The sequence below is a fragment of the Triticum aestivum genome, chromosome 4D (assembly GCF_018294505.1).
Source record: "Triticum aestivum cultivar Chinese Spring chromosome 4D, IWGSC CS RefSeq v2.1, whole genome shotgun sequence".
Classification (NCBI taxonomy): Eukaryota; Viridiplantae; Streptophyta; class Magnoliopsida; order Poales; family Poaceae; genus Triticum; species Triticum aestivum.
In genome coordinates, this window is record NC_057805.1 from 238,522,216 (window position 1) to 238,533,368 (window position 11,153).

General features: G+C 42.7%; 1 long non-coding RNA gene across 1 annotated transcript; it reads right to left on the bottom strand.

The window, feature by feature from the left end:
- Positions 1-4,651: 4,651 nt before the first annotated feature.
- On the bottom strand, positions 4,652-7,595 carry LOC123097380 (uncharacterized). Its single transcript, XR_006447157.1, has 2 exons — positions 7,012-7,595; positions 4,652-6,912 (listed from the first exon to the last, which is right to left on the bottom strand). It is a non-coding gene; the product is annotated as an uncharacterized lncRNA (long non-coding RNA).
- Positions 7,596-11,153: the final 3,558 nt, after the last annotated feature.

Sequence of the window (11,153 nt, forward strand, 5' to 3'; positions counted from 1 at the left end):
CTCCCACATATTTTACGAAGATCTTTATCAGTCAAACCGCATAACAACATACGTTGTTCCATTTGTCATCGGTATGTTACTTGCCCGAGATTCGATCGTCGGTATCTCGATACCTAGTTCAATCTCGTTACCGGCAAGTCTCTTTACTCGTTCCGTAATACATCATCCCGCAACTAACTCATTAGTTACAATGCTTGCAAGGCTTATAGTGATGTGCATTACCGAGTGGGCCCAGAGATACCTCTCCGACCATCGGAGTGACAAATCCTAATCTCGAAATACGCCAACCCAACAAGACCTTTGGAGACACCTGTAGAGCACCTTTATAATCAGCCAGTTACGTTGTGACGTTTGGTAGCACACAAAGTGTTCCTCCGGTAAACGGGAGTTGCATGATCTCATAGTCATAGGAACATGTATAAGTCATGAAGAAAGCAATAGCAACATACTAAACGATCGAGTGCTAAGCTAACGGAATGGGTCAAGTCAATCACATCATTCTCCTAATGATGTGATCCCGTTAATCAAATGACAACTCATGTCTATGGCTAGGAAACATAACCATCTTTGATTAACGAGCTAGTCAAGTAGAGGCATAATAGTGACACTCTGTTTGTCTATGTATTCACACATGTATTATGTTTCCGGTTACTACAATTCTAGCATGAATAATAAACATTTATCATGATATAAGGAAATAAATAATACTTTGTTATTGCCTCTAGGGCATATTTCCTTCAATCTGAACTGTCATCCTTGTACTTCTTCTTCTTTGATTCCTTCATCCACCGAGGACAATCAACAATGTATGACTAGACTTATTGCATTTGTCGCAAGTCCTTTTCTTGTTGTTGCGGGATGAAGAATCTGATCTCATTTCATCACCTCTTCAATGTTTTCCAAAACGGCCATGCCTTGAGAACTTCTGGAATTTCCTCACGAGCATTGCTAGCTCCTGGCTTAGTTCCTCTGGATCACCAAGGCTGTTGTCAGAGTCTTCCCCTTCAGTGGAGGAAATTTCCTTGGCCTTCAGTGCATGTGATCTTCCATAGCTTGGACCGTAGAGGTCTCTCCTCTTAGCTTGTTGGAATTCATGAGTATTTAGTCTCTCAAGGATATCAGCAGGATCTAGTGACCTGTAATCTCCACGCTCTTGAATCATCAGTACTAGTGTATCGAATGAGGAATCAAGAGAGCTCAGCAATTTCTTCACCACCTCATGGTTGGTGATGTCAGTGGTACCAAAAGCTTGGAGCTCATTTGATATATCAGTAATACGACCGAAGGTTCGCTGAACATTTTTGTGGTCAAGTCTTTTGAATAGGTTAAAGAGATTGCGAAGAACGTCAACTCGAGAATCACGTTGGGTTGAGATTCCTTCATTGACCTTGGACAACCTATCCCAGACAAGCTTTGCAGTCTCCAAAGCACTCACTCTGCCGCACTGTCCTTTGCTCAGATGACCACAAATGATATTCTTCGCTTGAGAGTCGAGTTGCTTGAATCTCTTCACATCAACAACATTTACGAAGGGAACACCATTTTCCACAACGTGCCAGAGATCGTTGTCAATTGCCTCAAGATGCATGTGCATCTTGTTCTTCCAGTAGGGATAGTCCATCCCATCGAAGGTAGGACACCCAGCTGAGACCTTTATCATGCCTGCAGTCGACATAACTAAAACTCTAGGTGGTTAAACCAAAATCACACAGAACAAGGGAGTACCTCGCTCTGATACCAATTGAAAGTGCATTATATCGACTAGAGGGGGTGAATAGGAGATTTTTTACAAATTCGTCACTAAGGAAATACTACTTAAGCAATTTGCTAATTGACAAAATACAAGAAGTGGATAAAGTACTCAAGTGCATGCATAACAAGGCAGTAGCATAGTCATGATGATGAAATGAAACATACACAGAGCACAAGTAGCTTGTAAACATGATCAGCAGGAAGGAGACAAGGTGACTGAAGAAATAGGGGTGAGGAAATTGAGAAAGTCTTCAGTCAAAGTATTCAAACAGCAATGATAAATTTCATCAACAAGTACTCGAGGAAATAAAAGGGTTGAGGAAATAGAACCAGTAGCTCGGTGAAGACAGTGATTTGGTAGACCAGTTCCAACTGTTGTGACAGTTGTACGTCTGATTGGAGCGGCTTGGTATGTAAACCAAAGGACACATAGTCCAAGGACACACAATCCTTACCATATTCTCCTTGAGCTAAGGTCACAAAAACCTCACCAAGTCAGTCGTGGTATGTCTTCAAGGTGACATCCAAACCTTCACAGACTTGGTCACCCGGCGATCCACAATTCCTCTTGGATGCTCTAAACCATGACACCTAACCGTCTGGAAGATGCACATTCTTTAAAGGTGAAAAGTGTCGGCTCCACACATGAACAATCTCTTTGGTGATGCTCAATCACTTTGGGTTTTAGGTGTTGGGGATTTGGGTTTTTCCTCACTAATGATTTTCTCTCAAAGACTCGAGGATGGGATGCTCTAAATGACACTAGACAAACTCTCTCTGAGCAGCCAACCAACTAGTGGTTGAGGGGCGTCTATTTATAGTCAGGGTGCAGCCCGACATGATAAGACATAAATGCCCCTAATGATATGACCATTATGGATAAGATATTTTGTACAGCTAGCGCAAAGCACATCAATGGTCGGAAATTCGAATCATGAAATTCCTCAGGGCTATCATGTTCCTCGATGTAGGCAATTCGCACTAGCGAATTCCTAACTCCTTAGTCAGAACAAATTCCTTAGAGACCAGAAGAATTTTGTCTTTATCACTGAAGAAATTGACTGAACTACAAAAGATTTCCAAAGGCTTCACTCGAATGATTGGGTATGTGTAGGCTTTGAGATGAGCATCACTTGGAAATTTTTCCTTAGTATTACCTCGACCCCCTTTAATAGTACGGTGTTTCCTATGACTCAAAAGAAGTAAATGAAACTATGAAAACAAAAGTATTCACGCTTCATAGTCCTCTCGTCAATATCTTCACGGTCACACCAATTTCCTCATTTTCAAAGTCTTCAAGAAAAGCACAAAGTCTTCAGATGAAAACATTCATTTTTAGGGGTCGACATTCTTCGGATATATCAATCTCCTCAGACTTATAAGGCCTGTGTATACTCACAAATACATTAGTCCCTTAACCTATAAGTCATCAATACACCAAAATCACTAAGGGGCACTAGATGCACTTACAACAAAACACCACAATTAATTATTTAGTTCGCTCTCGTTTATGTACATGACAAGATAAAATGTTGGTTAACATGGCAAGTGGTGAAGCACAATTAAAGTGCCCATCTAGGCAACGTTAAATGAGGTCGGAATCAACACATAGCATTTCCGGAAAATGCCCATATGTTATTTTCGAATTTGGTATGGTTCTGCCTACAACATAATTTTATACTAGATGATTCCCCGCGCATTGATGCGGTAACATTGTTAAAAGAAATGCATAGTTAGGTGTTACATCCACAGTTAAAACTAATGAAAATAAAATGTAAGAGTATTCTCGATTTTCACTTTACAAACATTAGGAAACATTAAGCATATAACAAACTTATATTTAAAGGAGAAAAAAAATTGATTCATTTAAAGGAGTACCATTTCTAAAAAAACACATATACCATGTCCATGAGAGCACCACATGTTGTTGCGGGACTTATTACTTGTTCCTGTGGCTATATTAGGTATCTCAATATTTGCATAATTAGAATGCATAGCTAACATGAAACGTGATTAAGTTTTTCCCATGATAACTCAAGATAATATAACTTAACCGTTTTGTAAGTGTGTCGGGTCAATAAACAAATATAATCCATGTTACATTGTGAGCCTCATGGTGTTAACAGACATGAACATAAATGACATGGTTCCTAAGTTGGATAAAATGTATACATCTTATATCTAATTTAATAAGCTAACACCGGCATAGAACAACCAAACCAAATAGGCCAAACAGAACTGGCCATATATTCCATAGGGCACTATTTCATTCGAACCTTGCATTAATTTGTCAAGTGAAGGTATTGGTTTGGAGAGAAAATATCCAAGTGCTAGTCTTAGAGATGATTGTTTGATTGTAGTTACACATACACGTTCGAAAATTGAACAACAGTTCCTATTCTAGCATAGATAAAGAATAAAATGGTAGCAACTAACTCCAATCCAAAAACACACTAGGGCCCTTATTTTTCACCACAGATGAACATCTCAGGGCGGAGTATGCAGGAGAAAGGAATGCTCTACTGTAAACATGACAATGATGTAAACTCAATATTTATTCAAGCTAAGCATCCAGCTGAGGAAATTGCAATGTCCCAAGGCACATTTAAATTGTAATGTACCAGCTAATTAAGCATACAAAAACATATACCTTTATAAACCAGGAAGTACATTATTTGATCATGGGCTATTCCATCATTGACTTACATTTATCTAACGTTATGCATTGTTCTATTTCAACGCAATATTGTTAGCAAGCATGTAGCCTGAGATATACTCCCTCCATCCCAAAATAAGTGTCTTAACCTTGGTACAACTTTGTACTAAAGTTAGTACAAAGTTGAGACACTTATTTTGGTACAGAGGGAGTAGCTATCTAGAAATTCAGATAGTGCAAGTATGTTCAAAACAGCCGCTTTTTATTTCCTTTCATTTATGTCGCTACATGATTATATTGTGTGTGAAAAAATAGTAGAACCCTGAAGTAGGAGAATAACAACAGTGGAAATCACATTTATCACTTAGTTATTATATCAATCCTATGACATACACAGTCGGGAACAACATTCCTGAAGTGTAATGAAATCTGACATATATTCTAACTCTGCAAAACAATCGGAGGAACCAATAAAAATACCAATGAAAATCATACAGAACCAACATGAGAGATGGAGATGCAGGATTGTATATATCCAGCCGGATGTAGCACAAGGGCACGCATGATGCTATGATGAAGATACACGGCAGTGTATGCTGATAGCAGTGTCCGGCGGCAAAGCAGAGTAAATAGTTGGAGAGGTGTTGGAGATGTACCCTGCTGGCTAGGACGATATATGCATAGAATTATTTTTCCCATGCATGGAGACGTTGGACACCATTCTCTTGGGGCTCCTGCCGGACGCTTGGGTCTTCGAGATGAGGATGGCCTCGGCTATGACGCTGACCCCGGAGACGACGCCGGCGGCGTGGGCGTTGATGTCAGGAATGAACGGTCGGTGTTGATACCGCGCCATGGCGTGAAGACACAGTGGCCGCAAGCCCGCAACCCAAGAGCGACGTCGGCATCAACATCAACAGGATGTCCTCCACCGTGGATTACATCAAACTTTGTTCGTCTCGGGGCTACTGTTGGATGCCTTGGTCTTGGCGATGAGCAGGGTCTCTGCTGGGACACCGGCCGCATGGACGTGGATGTCGAGGAGGGAGGGGTAGGTGTCCCAAGGCATGAAGGCGCAGTGGCTGCAGTCCACGAGGGCCATCGGCAGCATCAGCATGATGTCCTCCACCATGGATTGCATTGTACTATTGTCAAGTGAGCATGAGCATGGTGAACGATTGACTGTTTGGATCACACGTGGTATGTATGCACACTGCGAAGAGATGTACGGAGTAGATGTTGTAGGCACTCGCATGGTGGCGAAAGGTTTGATGCAAACGCAAAAGCCACAGCATAGTATATGTACAGCGGGGGGGGGGGAATGTTAAGGAGGAACCGTTTTAATTGGAAGACTTGAAGGCAAGTTCAGTGGAGATATATTGATTGAGAGAAGATGAAAGGAACCATCGGGGCAAGCGGTCACACATTTTCAATATGATGATTATACCAAAGGGCGGAAGGAAATAATGGACGTGACCACGCAGGGACAATCGGCTTTTGATTGTTTTGTGAGTGGAATTGGAGGAGACGAAAAGGAAAGGTATTAATTAAAAAGTTGATGTACGACCCAGCGGTAAGAAATTGCATGAAAGGGGATGCAGCAGCGTGATGGTGGGAGAAAAAGAGAATGACATAGACGCATGCGGCATAGTGATGAGGTGGATAGGTTGCATGTCAAGAGAAATAGGTTAGTGGGGATGAACTATTTAGGTATTATAGATTTGTTAAACATGCAAAATAAGCACCATGTTAATCTACACATTTTTCTAGACAAGTTACATATAAAGTTCATTTAAATCGGAATTACGGTTATTTAGTTATGAAATAAACCATTTAGTATGACATTTATGCACATTGATGCAAACAGTAAGTTTAAACAATTTTATTGTGGATGAAAGTTGCACACTAATAAACTACATGAAATTCTAAGCATTTCACATATATGACATGTTTTATTTGGATGTATGGTTAATTAGTTATTAGCATTGCAAGATAATGGCATTTTTTGTAAATCTGTTTTTCCTGGAATAATAGCTAAATACGCAGCACGGGAAAAACATGATATAGGTTGAAACTGAATTGGACTCGGCTAGGGGAGCTGCTCACATCTAGCCTTGGGCCAAAACTGGCCAGCGGCTGCAGGGGCACTGCTAGGCCTTGGCTCGCGGCTAGGCCGAGGCCACGGCTGGCTGGCGAGGCAATTAGGCAAGGCATGGGCGCGGTCTACACGCTTGACTCCATGCATGGCTGGAGGGGGCATGAGCAGTTGCTGACGAGGCCGAGCAGAGGAGACGCTCATGGCGCGATGCAGGGCTTAGTTGTAGGGACGGTGCGGGGACGGCTGGATCCAAGGCGGAGGAGCCCGTCTCCAGCGGCGACGAACTTGAGGCGGTGGCAGAACTCGAGGAGCTCAGACGCGGGGCCCATCCTGGAGGGCGGCGGCGGCGGTTCAAAGCTGGCGCCATGGTGGCTCCTGCTTGAGGATGTGGCGTCCATGGCTGCTCCTGTTGCAATAAGGGAACAAGGGAGATGAGCACCAGAGAGATAGATGGGGAGAACGGAGGAAGAGAAGGCCGGATTGAAAAGGAGGCGGAGCTTGTCACGGGAGATAGTCACGAGGCGTTGGGGATGGAGATGCTGGCGGCGGCAAGTGCGTGGAGAAGCTTCAGACGTCCATGGCTTTGGTCCCCTGTAGAGAATAAGGAGAAAAGAGAGAGTTTGAGAATGGGAGAAAGAGAGATCAAGAGGCGAGAAGAGAGAAGAGAGGTAGGGTGCGGTGATGGCCTGGTAGTGCCTGCTCCAGCAAGCTCAGCCGCAGGGGCGGTGGGTTCCGCCAGTCGCTGGTGTTGGCGTCCTCTGGTGGCTGGTCCTGGTGGTGGTGGACGGCGGGGACGACACGAGGTGGGAGGTGGCAGGGAGCTCCTCTCCCTGGCTCATGATGAGGGGAGGGAGAGTCCTACGACTGTGGTTGGATATGGAGAGATGGGTTGGATCGAGCAGGTGGCGAGGCTTGGAGGCATTGCGCTCGATCCACTCGGGATCGAGATGCTCGGGCAGCTGCCCAAAAAACCAGGGATGTGGTCAGAGAGGATTTGGATCAAAGAGAAGGTGGTTGGCTGGTGAATTTTAGATCGGGAACGATCCCAAGGAAGAGAGTGGCGGCGCCACCAACAGGACAAGGGGAGGATTTGGTGGATGGGACATGCTAGGCACTAGGGTTTAGACTATTTATATAGGAGGTGAGGAGAGGCTTGGGGCTAATTGCACCCTCCGATTTAGATTGGACGGTCAATAAAAATAGGCTAGGGGAGTCCAAATAAGAAATTGAAGATGTTTGGGGATGTTCAAAGTTGATCCAGACCCATCGGTGACGACTGAGCGGTTCGGGTTCGGGGGAGTTTCGAACTAGTTTGCAAGGGGTCTTTGGGCTGTGCAGAGAGGTAAGGCAGTCGCGTGTAAGTATGGTTGGTCTCAAAATGGTCAACAATGACAATGGGAGAAATGACAACTGCACACGGATGCAAGTTTTAAAAAATGAAGGCAATGGAGTGCCGATGCAATGCGAATGATGCGATGATGAATGCAACAAAGAAATAATTAATGCGGCAATAACAAAATATATGGAAGGCATCTAGAGCGTCGGTCTCAGATTGTTACAACTCTCTCCCACTTACAAGAGATCTCACCCCGAAATCTAGGGATGAAAAGCAGAAGGGAAGTGGTACAAAATTGCTTCTTTGACAAACGAGTTAAACAAAAGAACCTTTGAGGGTTGCAAAAACATGAAGAATGGCACAAGCGCAAGAAAGAATTCGGATAGCACTCCGGTTGAAAAATATAAGGAATATAACATGAACTAGTCAAAATGAGATGATACTTTGAAGAGAGCAACAACACATTGCCCCCGAACAAATGAATTGACAACTAGATACTTGGAACAAAAAGAATGGAGAAGAAAAATAATATCTTCTACCACAAATGAATCTGACAGAGCATCCTTAAGAGGAAGGCTTGAACATAGTTGTTGAACGAATCAACAACCAAAATGATATGCACATGGCTCGGGTCAATTCATATTAAAATTTGAGTGAGCTCAAACTAAATGAAGCTCAAGGTCGAGCTGCAAAACATGACTCACGCTCAGCTTGTAACAATCTCAAGTCGATCTCGAGCTAGTTTTGAGCTAAATGAGATGATAAAAAAATATAAATCTACGACTATTATCCCAGCTAGATAAGGCACAACACGACATAAAAAAGCTCTAAAATATATTATTCCATCAGAATGACAATAATTTAAGTTTCTTAGATGTAATTTGACTTATTCTCGCTTGACCGAATGTCTAGTGTCGACATAATATAACAATTCACAAAATATATATAATTGGGAAAACAAAGCAGATGGTGGTCTTAAATTTAAGGTCTGACTATCACTTCATAGTCGAGAGAGCTCATCTTCTCTTGGACCAACATATGGTGGTCTTCGTGGACGAAAGAAAAGAAAAACAAAGGTGTATATGCAGCGAACTTTTGCTAGAAACAACAGAATATTTAACGCACAGCCGACCACGTACCATACTAAGGTCTAAATTTTCTCTGCAATTAATTAAGCTTTCATGCTTTCTTGGAAATAAATCAGAGAAAAATCCTGAATGGCATATACGGCATAAATTATCCTATTTCCATTTAATATATGGCATGATCATTTGACATAATAATATTACATGCCGAGCTATCGAGCTAAAATGGAGCGAGCCAGTATTGGCTCAAGATCGGCTCATTTCTCAACCGAGCTACAGAAAGTGTTCATACTTAGCTCGTTTCTTTTTGAGTAGATCTCAAGCCGAGCCAAAAAATGGGTCAATCTTGAGTGGCTTACAAGCCTCGAGCTTCTCTTGTAGCCCTAATTGTGTATGCAGAAGTACAAGGAGCGCGCTTGCCGACAAGGTTGCGCGGGAAGTGCAGCTACGCGTGTAATTGGGCAAAGTGTCGAACTTTGTAGAGGTAGCCATGGGCCTCCTTTTATAGGGAAAGGGTCACCACAGTGGCAAAATGTAATGACATAAGGTGAATAGTGGATATTGTGCCAAATACCTAGCTATGATGGGTTAGGACAAACACATTCATTGAGCCATGAGGTGTCATGTTGATGAAGCTCCCCGACAAGAGTTTTCTCTCCTTCTACGCCGTTCGCCCACCTACCTCTTATCATCTTGACACAGTCCTGGGACGGGTGTCATTAAAGTTTTGTCTTCAGCGGCAAGCTGCCACGTGCCTAGACAAACCTGACCTAACTACCTGCCCGCTCGACACCTATAGGACAAGTGACAACCTGGTCAATGAGGTGGGGCGATGGCAAGGTAGTGGGATTCTTACCGAGCTCGGATCTTGCCAGGCTCAGGGATTATGGGGTCTTCACTAGCTTCCCAGCAAGGATCTTGCCGGGAGGTCCAATCTTTATCTTATGTATTCCTGATATCTGGCTTGGAGATCTTCTTCGCATCTTGTCATCTGGTCTTGGTCTCGTACTTAGTTGCCCTCCAGCAAGCCTTGCCGTCAGGAAGGCTGCTACTGCATGTGCACAAGTCTGGGGTACTAAGGACCCAAATCTTGGTACACTGACATAGATACATCAAATTAAGAACAAGCCCCGATGCCAAACCAAGCAATTAAATCATACTTTTTCTCGCTTCAACTTATAACACATTCGCTCAATACTTGAGCATGAACCAAGGACTTTAGCACTTAGGATGGCAAAGAGAATGATGATTGGGGTTTGTAGGAGAAGACAAAAAAGCATAGCAAAGTCTCACATCAACGAGGTTAGATCGTTAGGTAATGGATAGGCCTTACAATCGATGTTGATGCGAGGAGTAGGGATTGCCATGCAATGGATACACTAGAGATATGAGTGTATGAAAGCTCTCTATATGAAACTAAGTGGGTGTGGATCCAACTTACTTGCGAATGAAGACCTCGAGCATTTGAGGAAGCTCATCATCGGAATATGCAATTCAAGTTTTTATAACGAAGCTCATCATTCGAATATACATGGTGACTTTGAAGCACAAGTGTGGAAAAAATATAGTATAGTGTGCCCCCTCTCTTGCTCTCTTTTTCTCTCATTTTTTTTCTTTTCATTTCTCTTTTTTATATGGACTCATGGACCTCATCTCTATTTTTCTAGGACTCATAAGTTTCCTTCATTTCACAACCTCATAAGTAGGGGCACACTCTAATAATGATGATCATCACACTCTTATTTTACTTACAACTCGAAAGCAGATGAACAACATCATGACTGAAGATGAATGCCTCTGGCAGTGTACTAGGATGTGCAAGGATCTACAGTAACATGTATTATAATAATGAATGGTGGCTTTGCCACAAAATATCATGTGTGCTATTATGATCACGCAAAGCAATATGACAGTGAGTTGCCAAGTCAAATGAAAAGTAACAATGGAAGTTGCATAACAATATATCTCGGAATGGTTATGAAAGATAGGTAGGTACGGTGGCTATTTTGAGGAAGGATATAAGGTGGCTTATGTGTGAAAGAGTGTATCATTTCACGAAGTTGGATGCACCGGCGAAGTTTGCACCAAGTCTCAATGTGAGAGGGTAATGCATGGTACTGAATATGCTAGTAGAATATAGATAGGTGGAAGTGCTTTTAGACCAAAGGCTTGCATTAAACATAAAGAACTCAAGTATTTATTGTGGAAACTTAGTTAGCCCTCGAA